Source organism: Triticum dicoccoides, chromosome 3B (assembly GCF_002162155.2).
Source record: "Triticum dicoccoides isolate Atlit2015 ecotype Zavitan chromosome 3B, WEW_v2.0, whole genome shotgun sequence".
NCBI lineage: Eukaryota > Viridiplantae > Streptophyta > Magnoliopsida > Poales > Poaceae > Triticum > Triticum dicoccoides.
The window spans coordinates 489312996-489327316 of NC_041385.1; positions in this window are offsets into that span (position 1 = coordinate 489312996).

The following is a 14321-nucleotide window of genomic DNA, read 5'->3' on the forward strand; positions in this document are numbered from 1 at the left end:
GATTTTGATGCCGCGATAGTCCCCGTGCCTGGCATCTTGGCGAACTGGGTGGAAGACCATGTGGACGACATGATCGCGGACCTCTCCCCTGCTGACGATGTGGTTGCACCTAATGACCCACAAGTATAGGGGATCAATCGTAGTCCTTTTGATAAGTAAGAGTGTCAAACCCAATGAGGAGTAGAAGGAAATGACAAGTGGTTTTCAGCAAAGTATTCTCTGCAAGCACTAAAATTATAAGTAACAGGTAGTTTGATAGCAAGATAATTTGTAACAAGCAAGTAACGGTAATAGTTACAAAAGTGCGGCAAGGTAGCCCAATCCTTTTGAGGCAAATGATAGGCCAAAACGTTCTCTTATGATAAGCAAAGCATTTTTGAGGGTACACGGGAATTTCATCTAGTCACTTTCATCATGTTGGTTTGATTTGTGCTCGCTACTTTGATAATTTGATCTGTGGGTGGACTGGTGCTTAGGTGTTGTTCTTACTGGAAGAAACCTCCTACTTATGATTAACCCCCTCGCAAGCATCTGCAACCACGAGAGAAGTATTAAGATAAAATCTAATCATAGCATTAAAATTTTGGATCCAAATCAGTCCCTTACGAAGTAGCGCATAAAGTAGGGTTTAAGCTTCTGTCACTCTCGCAAGTCATCATCTAAAAACTACTCCACAATGCATTCCCTTAGGCCCAAACATGGTGAAGTGTCATGTAGTCGACGTTCACATGACACCACTAAGGGAATCACAACATAAATACCATCAAAATATCAAACACATATCAAGTTCACATGATTACTTGCAACAAGGTTTCTCCCGTGACCTCAAGAACAAAAGTAACTACTCAGAAATGATAATCATGCTCAAGATCAGAGGGGTATTAAATAGCATAATGGATCTGAACATATAATCTTCCACAAAATAAACCATATAGTAATCAACTAAAAGATGTAATCAACACTACTAGTCACCCACAAGCACCAATCTAAGGTTCCAGCACAAAGATTGAACACAAGAGATGAACTAGGGTTTGAGAGGAGATGGTGCTGTTGAATATGTTGATGGAGATTGCCCTCCCCAATATGGGAGAGTTGTTGGTAATGATGATGACGATGATTTCCCCCTTTGGGAGGGAAGTTCCCCCAGCGGAATCGCTCCGCCGGAGGGCAATAGTGCTCCTGCCCAAGTTCCGCCTCGAGAAGACGACGCTTCATCCCGAAAGTCCTCTCCTTATTTTTTTTCTAGGTCAGAATGACTTATATACTAGAAGAGGGGCACCGAAGGTGGGCCGAGGAGGGCACAACCCACCAGGGCGCGCCTGGGATCCCTTGCGGGCCCAGGTGGGTTGTGCCCACCTGGTGGGGCCCCTCTAGTATTTATTTGCTCCAATAATTCTTATATATTCCATAAATGTTCCTCGTGAAAGTTTCATCGCATTCGGAGATGTGCAGAATAGGTGGCCTGATGTAGCTTTTTAGGTCCAGAATTCCAACTACCGGTATTCTCCCTCTTTGTGTGAACCTTGTATATTATGAGAGAAAGGGCATTAGAATTACTCCAAAAAGCATTATTATGCATAAAAACAATATAAATAATAGTAGGAAAACATGATGCAAAATGGACGTATCAACTCCCCCAAGCTTAGACCTCACTTGTCCTCAAGCGAAAACCGGAATCGAAAAACATGTCCACATGCTTAGAGAGAGAGATGCCGATGAAAACAAAATACGGACATAGAAGCATCATGTATATTATTATAACAGCAGCAAACTTTAACATAAAACTTTATCATGAAACTTCATCATATAACTTCTCATGGATAAGTAACAAATCATCACAACATCGAAGTATAAAGCATAAACTCTATTGAAAACCAACAAACTATGTTCTCAGTCAACTTTGCAACTACAATTCATCATCTTTTCAGGAAGGGTCGCGTATCGGATCCTTTAGGCAAGTCCACATACTCAACCATCATATAGTCTTCTATGATTGCTAACACTCACCGCATACACATGAGCAAAAAGTTTCAACCGAACACATAGAGAGATAGGGGCTTATAATTTCGCCTCCCAACGTATTCACCTCAAGGGTGATGCCAACAATAAGAACACATGCCACCCATATCCAGTTGGATATATGTGCCTAAATCTTTCCTCACCACATGGTGCTTGCCAAAAGAGAAAATAAAAAGGAATAGAGAGAAATACTTTGACTCTTGCATAAAAGTAAATACATAAAAGTAAAAGATAGGCCCTTCGCAGAGGGAAGCAGAGGTTGCCATGCGCTTATTTGTTTGTATGCTCAATCTCTTAGTGCAAAAGAACGTCATGTTATATTGCCCCTTATGATAGCAACCTTTATTATGCAGTCTATCGCTTCTATTCTTTGCCATCACAAGTCCGTACAATGCTCAATTTTCTCTTACACTAAATGATTCAACACTTTTAGAAGCAATTTTTATTTCCTTATTCCATCGATGACAACTTACTTGAAGGATCTTACTCAATCCATAGGTAGGTATGGTGGACTCTCAAAACAAGATTGGGGTTTAAGGGTTTCTGGATGCACAAGTAGTATCTCTACTTCGTGCAGAATTTTTGGCTAGCAAAGATGGGGGGCAAGCACCACATGTTAAAGGATCTATGACAATATAAGTTCTATGTGAATATGAACAAACATAAATCATTAATTTATCTTCCTTGTCCAACGTCAACAATTTTGGCATATAATATTTTGATGGGGGCTCACAATCACAAAATATGTCCAAGATAGTGTATTTGCATGTGAATCTTCTCTTCCCTTATTAATTCTTTCATGAATTGCATCATTGACCAATGCTATGTTTGTAAATCTCCAACAAAATTTTCTACTTATACTCTTCCTTATGTGATGTCATTACTTACCATGAGATTAGCATATGATCTTTTTCATTTATTTCCTTCCTTTTATTGAACATGAAAGTGAAGAAAGCAAAACTCAAACCAAACTTTATTGTATATCTTGCACACTATTACAAGGATAGATCACTAAGCAAACACTCGAAAAGAAAGGATCGAACTAAACTTTTATTCATCTAAAGCAAAAGATAACTATGGATCGAACTAAGATAAGTAAAGGCAAAAGGTAGTGGAGGTGATATGATACCAGGGCACCTCCCCCAAGCTTGGCACAAGCCAAGGGGTGTTCCCACACCCGATACTCATGTTTCCTTTGGTGATGAAGAAGAAGGTGGTGGTGATGAAGAAGAAGGTGGTGGTGATGAAGTAGTAGCAATCTTATCCTCAGGTTTCCATGGCAAAGGCACACCATCATAAGAGGAGGAGTGAGTCTCGCGGGTCCTGCAACTGGCAGCCAAACTCATACCTTTAAACCTTCCTCATATTCAAAGACTTGGTTTTGGAGATCGTAGATCTGGCTTTGGAGAAAGTTGATTTGCTCATTGAAGGCGAAGATGATATCCTTCATGGACTTGCCATCCACCTTGAGATCACGGGTGTAGTCCGTGATCATGAGGTGATTGGAATTGAGTCCATGTTCCACCATCCCCTTGCACTGGAAGACCTCCCACTACTAGGGAAAACCTTATACAAAGAGGTATAGTAGTAGCGCAAGTTAAAACAGGGCGCTACTATTACTAGGTAGTAGCGCGTTTCCATAAACCGCGCTACAAATATAGTTATAGTAGTAGCGCGTCTGGTGGAAAAAGCGCAACCACTATAATTCCCATCCTGTTGGCGATAGGCTGGGAATAGTAGTAGCAATGCCACAGAAAGCGCGCTACCACTATGGGTGTTGTAGCAGTGTGTTTCCTGCAAAGAGCACTACTGCTAAAGAAGAAAATAAAATGGAAAAGAAATAGAAAATAATTAAAATGAGAGAAGTAGAAAAAAGAGAAATGAAAAAAAGAAAACGTAAAGATAAACAAAAGAAAAAGAAAAATAAAGGAGAAAGGCATAGCCGTAGCGCGTTTCATAAGCCCGCGCTATAGCTATGTTCCTTAGATAAAAGGAAAATAAGTAACTGCTTCCAATAGCAGTAGCGCGTTTTGGTAGAAACCGCTATAGCTAACTTAGCTATAGCGTGTTTTTCCTACCAGGGCTATTGCCACTTTGACTTAACCCCGCGCGGGCTCAAGATTTTGCTACGTCCTTCCCCCAATTCCCCATCAATCTCCTCCATCGCCGCCTCTCCCTCGCCGCCCCTGCTTCGTCGCCGCCATCGGAGCCATGCGCCCTCGCCGCTGTCGCCGCCACCAGAGCCGTGCGCCCTCGCCGCCACTGCTTCCCTCGTCCGGTCCTCGTCGCCACTGCCTCCGTCACCGCCAACGGAGCAGCGCGCCCCTGCCTCCGTCACCGAGCACCTCCCCGCCACTATCTCTCCCCTCTCTGTAAGCCCCACACCCCTCCTCTATCTCTGCCTGTTCTTCCTGGCATGTTAATTAGTAGTAGTAGTAGTAGATGTTAATTAGTAGTAGAGTTCATAGATAATGTTTTTAGTAGTAGTAGTATATGTTAATTAGTAGTAGTGGTGGTACTAGTTAACTAGGGCAGTAGGGTTAATAGTAGATGTTTTTTAGTTAGGGTAATAATAGATGTTAAGTAGTAGATAATGTAGACGTTAATTAGTTCAGTAGGGTTTAGTTTTTGAATTGAGTTTTTTAACTAGATGTTAATTAGGGCAGTAGGGTTTAGTTTAGATTAAAATTTAGTTTAGTAGTTAACTAAATATAAATTTTAGGAAAAACTTTGTATATGCTTAACTAGGGCAGTAGGGTTAGGGATGTAGTGTTTAATTACAAATGTTAGGAAAGTAAGGTTTAACTAGATGTTAACTAGGGTAGTAGGATTTAGTTTAGAGAAAAAAATCAATATAAAAATATAAATTTCTATTAGTGTTGCAAGTCCAGTAGGTTCTTAATTTTTGATGATTTTTTTTAGAACAAAACTTTATGACATAATTTGAGTTATAGGGTTCATAATTTGGGCAAATTTGAAGTGGTCATGATATATGAAAATTCCTCAATTGTGTTTGCTCATGTTTATCTACTGTTGTAGTTGCTCATGTAGATGTTCTTAAGTGGTCCTGTTATATGCAACATTGAAGTGGTTCGATTGTGCCCAAGTGGCCTTTTGCCGGAATCTTGATTCATTTCTGTTCCGGCAAATTTTAGGTGCTCGATTTGTCCACTTTTTAGCAAAGGTCATGCCAAAAATTTCCATGAATTTTGGCATGACTTGTGCTACAAACTAGGACATATCGAGTGCCCAGGATTTGCCACACGGGGAAGGAATCAACGTTCCTGCAAAACATAGGCCTTTTTATGTCATTATTCATTTTATTAGGTCTAGAATTAATTGACTAGATTTAATCCTAGGAAACATGGCTAGCAACGATGAAGGACAGGGTCCTGGTGATTGCGATGATGTCTACCTGGCGGCAGACGAATTTCTGAACCTTGCCGACGATCAACGGTTGTTGTTGCTGGGCCCACCTGTCACATCCGAGACCGACATTGAGACCGGCGCCGAGAATGGCGTTGAGACCCAGACCGGCACCAAGACCGGCACCGAGACTGGCGAAGATGGTATAGAACCAAAACCGAAAAGGAGATGTCGGTGCCCAAACCAGCTCATCACTACTAGACTGGTGGTCACGGAGGTGGACGGCGGCAATTTTGAGCCAAAAGAGCCTGAGGAAGCGCGATCGTGCTACGGCAACCAAATAGGCTTCATCATACGGACAACCGGCACCATCAACAATGAGAAACTAAAGAAGATAGAAAATATGAGGCCCTCCCTCCTAACGAAACTGCACCAGGTATTCTTATTCCCGGGTCGGGATGAAAAGAAATATATTGATCCAGATAAAGACCCGACAATGAAGAAGATAAACAAACGTGCCATGAGCAAGTTTAGCGACACGTAGGCCGTCTGGGAAGTAAGGGTGAAACATCAGATCATCAACAAAAAGAAACCCTACTCTGAGATTGTAAAGGATAATCCGACAATCATGGAAGAGCAGTTTGAAATATTCAAGGCGGCTTACGATGCCGAAGCTGCCAAAGAAAAGTCAAAGTACATTAGGGGCTTCAAGAGAGGAACATGGAGTGCCACAACCTCGGAAGCCGTGGTTACGCGGGGAAGAGGTCCATATGGGCCAAGGAGGACGCAACACGCGAAAGTCTGGGCATCCCAGACCCCTTGGCGGAGTTCACCGTCCCGCAGGAGCATGACGTCCTTAGGGCCTGGTATCATTGGGACTCAGTGAAGAAGGTTTTCGAGACGGACGCGGTCATGACGGAGTTCATGAGACTGCTGGTAATTTTAGTTTCTGATCAATTTGACTGCATGTTTAGTCAAACTTGTAAATGATCCTTGTTCCTTTTGCAGAGAGAGCAGCACAGGATTGCGGCCGAAAGCGACTCGCCGTCTGAGGCATTGGTGAGGCCCAAGTGGGACACCCCATTCAACCGGGCCTTGAACATATTGAAACGACTCCCAGTGGACACTCGACCGTCATATGGACGTGTGCACGATGTCAGAGACGACGCCACGTAGAAGAAGTACTACCGTGAGACCACGGAGGAGAGAAAGGAAAGATGGAGGTTAACTGAAGAAAACATCAACAAGAAGGTTGAGATTGCGATTGAGAATAAATCAGGTGAGACAGTCAAAGTAGTGGTAGATGCCGCAAAACGGGAGATGGCAGCTATGTGTGTTGTCTTGGTTCTGGCTATCGTCAGTTGGAACAGGCAAAATCCAAATAAAGATGCAACGGACTTCTCCGGAGCATCTCGACTAGCGTTGCACCAGCACCTGCTCCTGCACTGGCTCCCGCACCTGCTCATAGCAGCCCGTCCTCCGTCTTGGACGTGCTCGGCGGTGCTTCATCTTTGGCTGAGATCGACGCCCTCACGGTACCTGTCACACCGGCCCTCTTCAATAAATGTGTAATCTCCCATTTCTGTTGCCTTTCAGATGTCTCACGTCGCAGACATGTCTTTGCAGGCCGACGAAACCCCATGCACCATACTGTACACTATCAGGGGCCAGAAGGTGGACGCGGGGAAGGTGACGGTAGTGAAGCCAAAGGAACCTTTGTTCCACAACCGGCCGATCCCCCTGACGTCTTCAAAATTTCCGTGGCCAGTGTCAAACCGGGCCACGAGAATTTGGTTCCTCCAGTACTAGTGGGAGATGACGAAGTGACCCCGCAGCGGCTTGGCGATTGCAAGACTTGGGTCCTGTTGTGGCCAGAGAGTCTGCTTCGTTTGGAGGTGGTCGGGACACCCACCACGATCACGCAGCCTCAGCAAGGTATGAACATCAACACCCCACCTACCCAATTAGCTTCGCCTGCCGTGTCGGGTGATAGTGGACGGGGTGAGGAAGAGGCTCCATTAGTCGCTGATGACGTCGCCGCCATCAAAGAAGCAATGCATGATGCCATCGACGAGAATGATGATGACAGTCTACAGTATCTCAATACTAGCACCTATGACGATGGAGGATTGATGGCTCAGCAGTATGAGTACTCAGGGTTTGAGCATCCTGAGTCGGTGCCTGAATTGCCGGAGGATGAACGTATTATAGACGACCTTCCGGTAGCAAAGAAGCATAGGAAGAGATCGAGGAAAGGCAACAAAGATGCTTCTATGATCCAGCCGCCTCAGCAGCCTCGGGTTCAAGACCGTATACCTATCCCCGGTGTGGCAAATGGCATATCCCCGGTGAACCAATCCTACCTAAGGCATCGGTAGAGGCCATATACGGTGATCTAGGGAGACTTCATGAAAATGTCCTGCAGAGAGAAAAGCCTCATCGCCTCGGAATATCCAGAATACCCACACTACGTGGTTAACGTGCCGTGGCAAAGGTCGTACGTCGACACATTCCCCGCGGAGAAGTTCTTCCTTCGATTCGATTACATCTTCGACATGTTTCACTTGAAGAATCTGGATTTTACGTTTGTCCGCCTTTATGCCTTGTACATGAACTACATCATCGGGATTGAGCAGATAACTTATATCTGTGTCACTGACCCGTACTTCATGCACGAGGGCTTCTTGGCAGTCTGCGCAGAGCACCATGAATACGCGAGGTACTACATCGTTGATTTCATCGTCGCCAATAAGGACAAGTGTCGGTGTCAAAACCGGCAGATCTTGGGTAGGGGGTCCCGAACTGTGCGTCTGAGGATCGAAGGTAACAGGAGACAGGGGACACAATGTTTACCCAGGTTCAGGCCCTCTTAATGGAGGTAATACCCTACTTCCTACTTGATTGACTTTGATGAGTATAGGGGTTACAAGAGTTGATCTACCTTGAGATCGTAATGGCTAAACCCTAGATGTCTAGCCTGTGTGATTGTGATCGCCTCTACGGACTAAACCCTCCGGTTTATATAGACACTAGAGGGGCCTAGGGTTGTATAGAGTCGGTTTACAGAGAAAGGAAACTTCATGTATGAACGTCAAGCTTGCCATCCATGCAAAGGAGAGTCCCATCCGGACACGGGGGAAGGCATTCCATCTTGTATCTTCACGACCCATTAGTCCCGCCCATGTCACATAGCTCGGACGCCCGGGAACCCCCTAATCCAGGACTCCCTCAGTAGCCCCTGAACCAGGCTTCAATGACGATGTGTCTGGCGTGCAGATTGTCTTCGGCATTGCAAGGCAGGTTCCTCCTCTGAATACTTTCAATGCTATTGAACAAGAGAACTATATCCGGCTCCGCATAACTGTTACAACCCTGAACCATAAGGGCGGAATACTTAAACAAAATAAGGCATGTCCACTGACAGCTTTTTCAGTGAGACATCACGTCTGGCCTTATTATTATCTTAAACCATTTTGTAGCCTCCTGCTGCATGTTTCGAGGCACGGCCTACATTAACACGTCTTGTCGAAGCAGAGATCGTGTCCCCTTATTGCGGGATTTTCATCAATACGGGTTTGAGTAATCCAACCATGCTGTCTGCATGACCCCTTGGGAATAGGCGAGTTTTAAGGCTTGTGAGGGCGCTTGATATTCACTGCCTTTATAAGGGGATAAGGACCCATCTTTTTACCCCACGCCTTCTTCTTCCTCAACACTTCCGTCCTTGAGCTCCAGCACCCAAGTTTCAATCTTTTCCGCCCCCACCAAACACTCCAGCCATGTCTGGATCCGGCGCGCAGGGCAAGTGGATGGCTTCCTCCGTTACGGAGAGGAACATGAAGGAACTCCGGGAAGCGGGCTACTTGGTCGCGGACATCGCGCATCGGCTTCCAGCCAAAAGCAGATCATCACTACTCCGGATCCCAATGGGAGGGTAGTGTTCATCTCCCACTTTCTCCGTGAACTAGGGTTCCCCTCCACCCTTTCGCCCGCGGCCTCATGTTCTATTACGGGCTAGATTTCCATGATCTAGCCCTGAATTCCTTCCTCAACATTTCGGTGTTATCGTCGTGTGTGAAGCGTTCCTCCACATTCCCCCCCCCCACTTCGGCCTATGGCTCAAGGTCTTCAATGTGAAGCCAAAAGTGGTCGATGGTCAATATGCGGAATGTGGCGGCGCCATGGTGAGCAAGCTCCCCAATGTCACCTGGCCCAAGGGGGCCTTTGTGGAGACCATGAAGGGATGGTAACAGGAGTGGTTCTACATCATGGAACCTCGTGACGCCACATGGGCCGCCACTCCTGAGTTTAAATCTGGGCCTTCAATGCAGCTTGCATCATGGATTAACAAAGGCCTGGATTGGACGTCATCCGACGAGGTGATGACGCTGCAGAAGCGCATCAAGATTATGATAGAGAAGGACACCAGCCTCGCTGATGTGATCCAGGTGATGCTTTTTTGCAGGATTCTCCCCTGCCAGCGCTGGACTCTCCATATGTGGGAGTTCAATCCGGCCGGCCCTCGGACTCTGCAGCAATTCTTCGGCACGACGCATGAACAGATCTGGAAGCTACTTTTCAAGGCCCAGAAGTCGTGGTCGGAGACGACCGAAGACATCGGCCTCGACCATGCTCATCTGGCCGCTCCAGTAAGTTTTATGATTTCCGAATATAACTTTGATTTGTAAACCCAAGGGGTATGCTGAGCTCTCTATTCCTCCCTCAGGATTGAACAAATAAGGCGGAGCAGATTCAATGTCCAGCTCCATTACCCGAAGACCCAGCCATTCCCCTGCTAACAAAGATGTTGGTCCCCGCGCCATACCAGGCACCGGAGAAGAAGGCCAAGAAGAAGGTCAAGGAGGCCAAAAGTGGCCTTCACCGTAAAGGTACTTCGAACGCGGTGCCCAGAGATACCAAATCTCTCTCCTCCCATGAGGGAGATGAAGACGAAGAGGAGGATCTCTCCTCTCAAGGAGGAGAAGAAGAAGAGGGTGGACTCCGCCGATCCAGAGGCGGAGGCGTCCAAAAGGGGGAAGATATCCCTCTCGGATGGCTCGTACTCGCATGCTGAGGCCATCCCCCAGTGGCGCCCCAGGGCGAAGCCCCTAGCCGAGTCATAAGTATTCGAAGATACTGCGCACATGTCCGGCCTTTCACAAATTGTAGGATAACATATCATTTGCGTATTTTAGTCCGGCCCGTGATCTTCCCCAACAATCATCGTCTTCGGGGAACTCTTTGGCGCCGGAGATGATGGAGAGTGAGACACCTCCGCGAACCTCTCTGCCACATGCCGCGCATGACACTGAAGTGTTGTCCCAAAGGACCTCTCTGGGCCAGGGAGAGGTGCGGAAGGCCGCTGCAACGGTACCAGATGGTAATGCCTCGCTGTCGAGAACATGGGGGACACAACCCCCATGGAAACTGATGACGGGGGCCTGGACCAGTCCGGCCCCCAACCGAATACGACTCCGGAAACCCACAAGGCTCCGGAATCGGGCGAGTAGCCCCCTTTAAAGGAGGGGAGAGCTCCGACTCCATCGATGACCTCCATCAATGGAGAGGCGCCAGACATATTGAGGGAAGCACTTCAATGTGCTTCTGTCGTGGAGGAGCACCGTGCCTTGATGGGTACGATAGCTGAGAAGGTTTAGTCCGCCAAAAGAGGACTGAACGACGCTTTCACTAGCCTGTTAACAGGTTTTGAGGTATGTGATACAATGTTCTTAGCCGCTTTTCGTATTGGAAAAATATGCCTGTATATAGATAGTAGCCCCTGAGACTCTGTTCGGCTCTTTTGGAAAAAGGGGCAAGACAAAGGATCAAATACTCATCGGAGATAACACACTTATCTATTCTTGATAAACAGGCTTCACTGTTAGCGGCTGCAACCAAGGACGCTAAAGTTTCCGAACTCCAGCGGAAACTGAAGCTGGCTAATAATGAGATCGACCGCATTAACAAATAGTTTGATGAGGCCCAAGGTATGCTTTTAAAAGACCCCTTGCAAGCTTGAATTGTGATGCAAACTCGGAGTCTAAGCTCATGTCCAGCTATGTGTTATGACTGTAGGCAATGCTACCGAGGTTGAGGCCCTCAACAATGCCCTTGCCGAAGCCAAGGAGGAGGCGAGGGCGAACAAAGCGGCCGCAGACAAAGCAGCTGCGGAATTAATGACCGAACATGTCGCCCACCGCCAATATGAGGAGAGGTTGATTGAAGAGGAGCAAGCGCTCCAGGATGCCGCCAACAAGTGTGAGTCCTTGGAGAAGAGTAATAAGGCCCAAGTGGCCGAACTCACCAAGGCTCATCAAGAGGCGAAGGAGGCGCGGACCGAGTCCCGGGCGGCTCGTGAGGAGATCAAGCAAGCCAAACAGATAGCGGCTGGTAAGCCTTTTCTTTTACAGAGTATATTTGGAGGTCGAAGATACGCTTTGCTAAATCGACTATGGAGTGCTCCATACGCCTTTGCGGATCTCCCGAGGAGTGCTGCCGATGCCGCCCAGTATTTCTGGGCCCAAGAAGGGAACACGACGGAGATGCTCTTCTGGTCGCAGTACTTCGCGCCAGAGCGGCCAGCGCTGCTGAACAACCAGATGATGCAGCTGGCGGAGCTGCATAGGATGTCCAGTTTGGCCATGAAGGACATCATAGTCCGGCTATGGCCAGCCGGACCTATTCCAAGCAGCTACTTCGGCCTGGTCAAGCGGCTGGGCGACGCCTTGCCCCGAGTTGAGGCTGTGAAGCGCTCGGCGTGCATAGAAGGTGCGCGGATGGCCTTTGCCAATGTCAAGATGCACTGGGCGAAGATGAAGGCCGCTGTTGTGGCAGTTGAGGGTCCGCCTGGAGGCAAGGACCACCGCAAGCCGGAGCGCTATTTTCAAGACGTCCTGTAGGGTGCCCGTTTGATAGAGGGCCAGTGCTCAAAGGACATCATGTTCGAGTGAATGTATCCGAACTACCCAGACGTTGTATAAACCAAGGCTTTGTAATATATTTATGCTTTTATCCGAACTATATACCTCCTGTGCGGCCGTATTTTATTATTCTTGAAAGTTTGCCAGTCGTCGGCTTCAGCCCCCACGTAGATACTATGGGGGTGTTCGTAATAACATGTAATCACTCTTGACCCAACGTCTTGGTCCATAAAGGAGGTGACCTACGTAACGAACCAGGCAATCAGACTATGTGGCTTTAGCACTTTCACTTAGCCATAGGAGTTTGACTGTGGGGCTAAGAACTAGCCCCTGGTGCGCATGCGGCAGTCCGAACTAGGATGCCTTAGGCCTGTGACCGAACCGAAGCCAGTCCTTCGTATAATACAGAAAAAATTGCAAGAGATTTGTATTAAATTGCTGAATGGCTGACCAGCCCTCGCCATACCTTGACAGTTAGTTTTTGGCTTTCTCTTCTGAGGTGTTTGACTGGATGAACCAGAAACACAATCACATTAGTTCTCCCTTTACTACCTTAGCCGAACGAAGCGGAATGTAAGGTGGTAACCACAGGAGCCGGGCAACCCAACTATTGACCAAAGACATGGTTTGGAGCTGATGCATATCATGCCATATTCGGGATGCCAAATTATACTATAAAAGTGTTCAGACTTCTATTCTTTTGAAAAAACAATATATGTGGCTAACTAGAGCCCCTGGCGATTTTAAATCGTGCTGAGGTGTATATGCCGATCTGATGCAAAGAGGGAACACAGATTAGGAAATAAGCCAATACCAAACAGGGTTGGGCGAAACTATTTTCGTTATAGTCTGATTGATACGTCAAAACGCATTTTTACAGAGGATGCAATAAGCACCGAGGCTATTTTACATGCCAAACACAAGGGAAAGCTATATACAGGTCCTAAAAAAGATGATCTTGAAGATCCTTTGGACACTCTACCGCACGTCTGCGCTGCTTTTCGCCTTATTGTATGATCCTTTGAGAGGATCCATGATCGGGTATACATAGGGAGCCTGGAAAAGGGGCCCTTGGTATCATCAAAAAGTGATGTGGGTCATAAAGAACCTGAAAAAATAAGAAGAAAAAGAAAAGGATACGAGGGTCCGCATAGGGTTGAGCCGTATTGTGGGCCTTGCCTTTGGTGTGCCTCCATCCTTGCCCGTGGTATTTTTAGTGCGTAGTTATGTATACGCGGTACGTATGCCACTATAAAGTTCGGGTTTTGATGGAGGCTAGATTGCTAATCTAGCTCTGGATGAGCCGGACTGTCATTCTGCAGGGTAGACCGGACTCGTTTCACGGTGTCCGGGGGCTTGACTTCCGATGTAGTATTCAGCTTAATGAGGCCACCATGTACTTTGGCTGCGAGGGACACGGTATGCTCCTCAGTATGGAGGGAGCGCTCCATGTTTCCATTGACTATTATGATGTCGTGTGGTCCGGGCATCTTGAGCTTTAGATAAGCATAGTGCGGGACCGCATTGAAGTGGGCGAACATAGTTCGTCCAAGCAGTGCATGATAGCCACTACGGAAAGGGACGATGTTGAAAATCAAGTCTTCACTTCGAAAGTTATCTGGTGAGCCAAAGACTACTTCTAGCGTTATGGACCCTGTGCAGCAGGCCTATACGCCGGGTTTCACTCCTTTAAAGGTGGTTTTAGTGGGCTTGATCCTTGAAGGATCAATGCCCATTTTGCGGACAGTGTCCTGATAGAGAAGGTTAAGACTGCTACCGCCGTCCATAAGGACTCGTGTGAGATGGAATCCGTCGATAATTGGATCGAGGACCAATGCTGCTGAACCTCCATGATGGATACTGGTCGGATGGTCTCTGCGATCAAAGGTGATTGGGCAAGCCGACCATGGGTTGAATTTCGGGGTGACTGGCTCTATGGCGTAAATGTCCTTGAGTGCGCGCTTGCGCTCCCGCTTGGGGATATGAGTGACATAGATCATATTCATTGTTTTTACC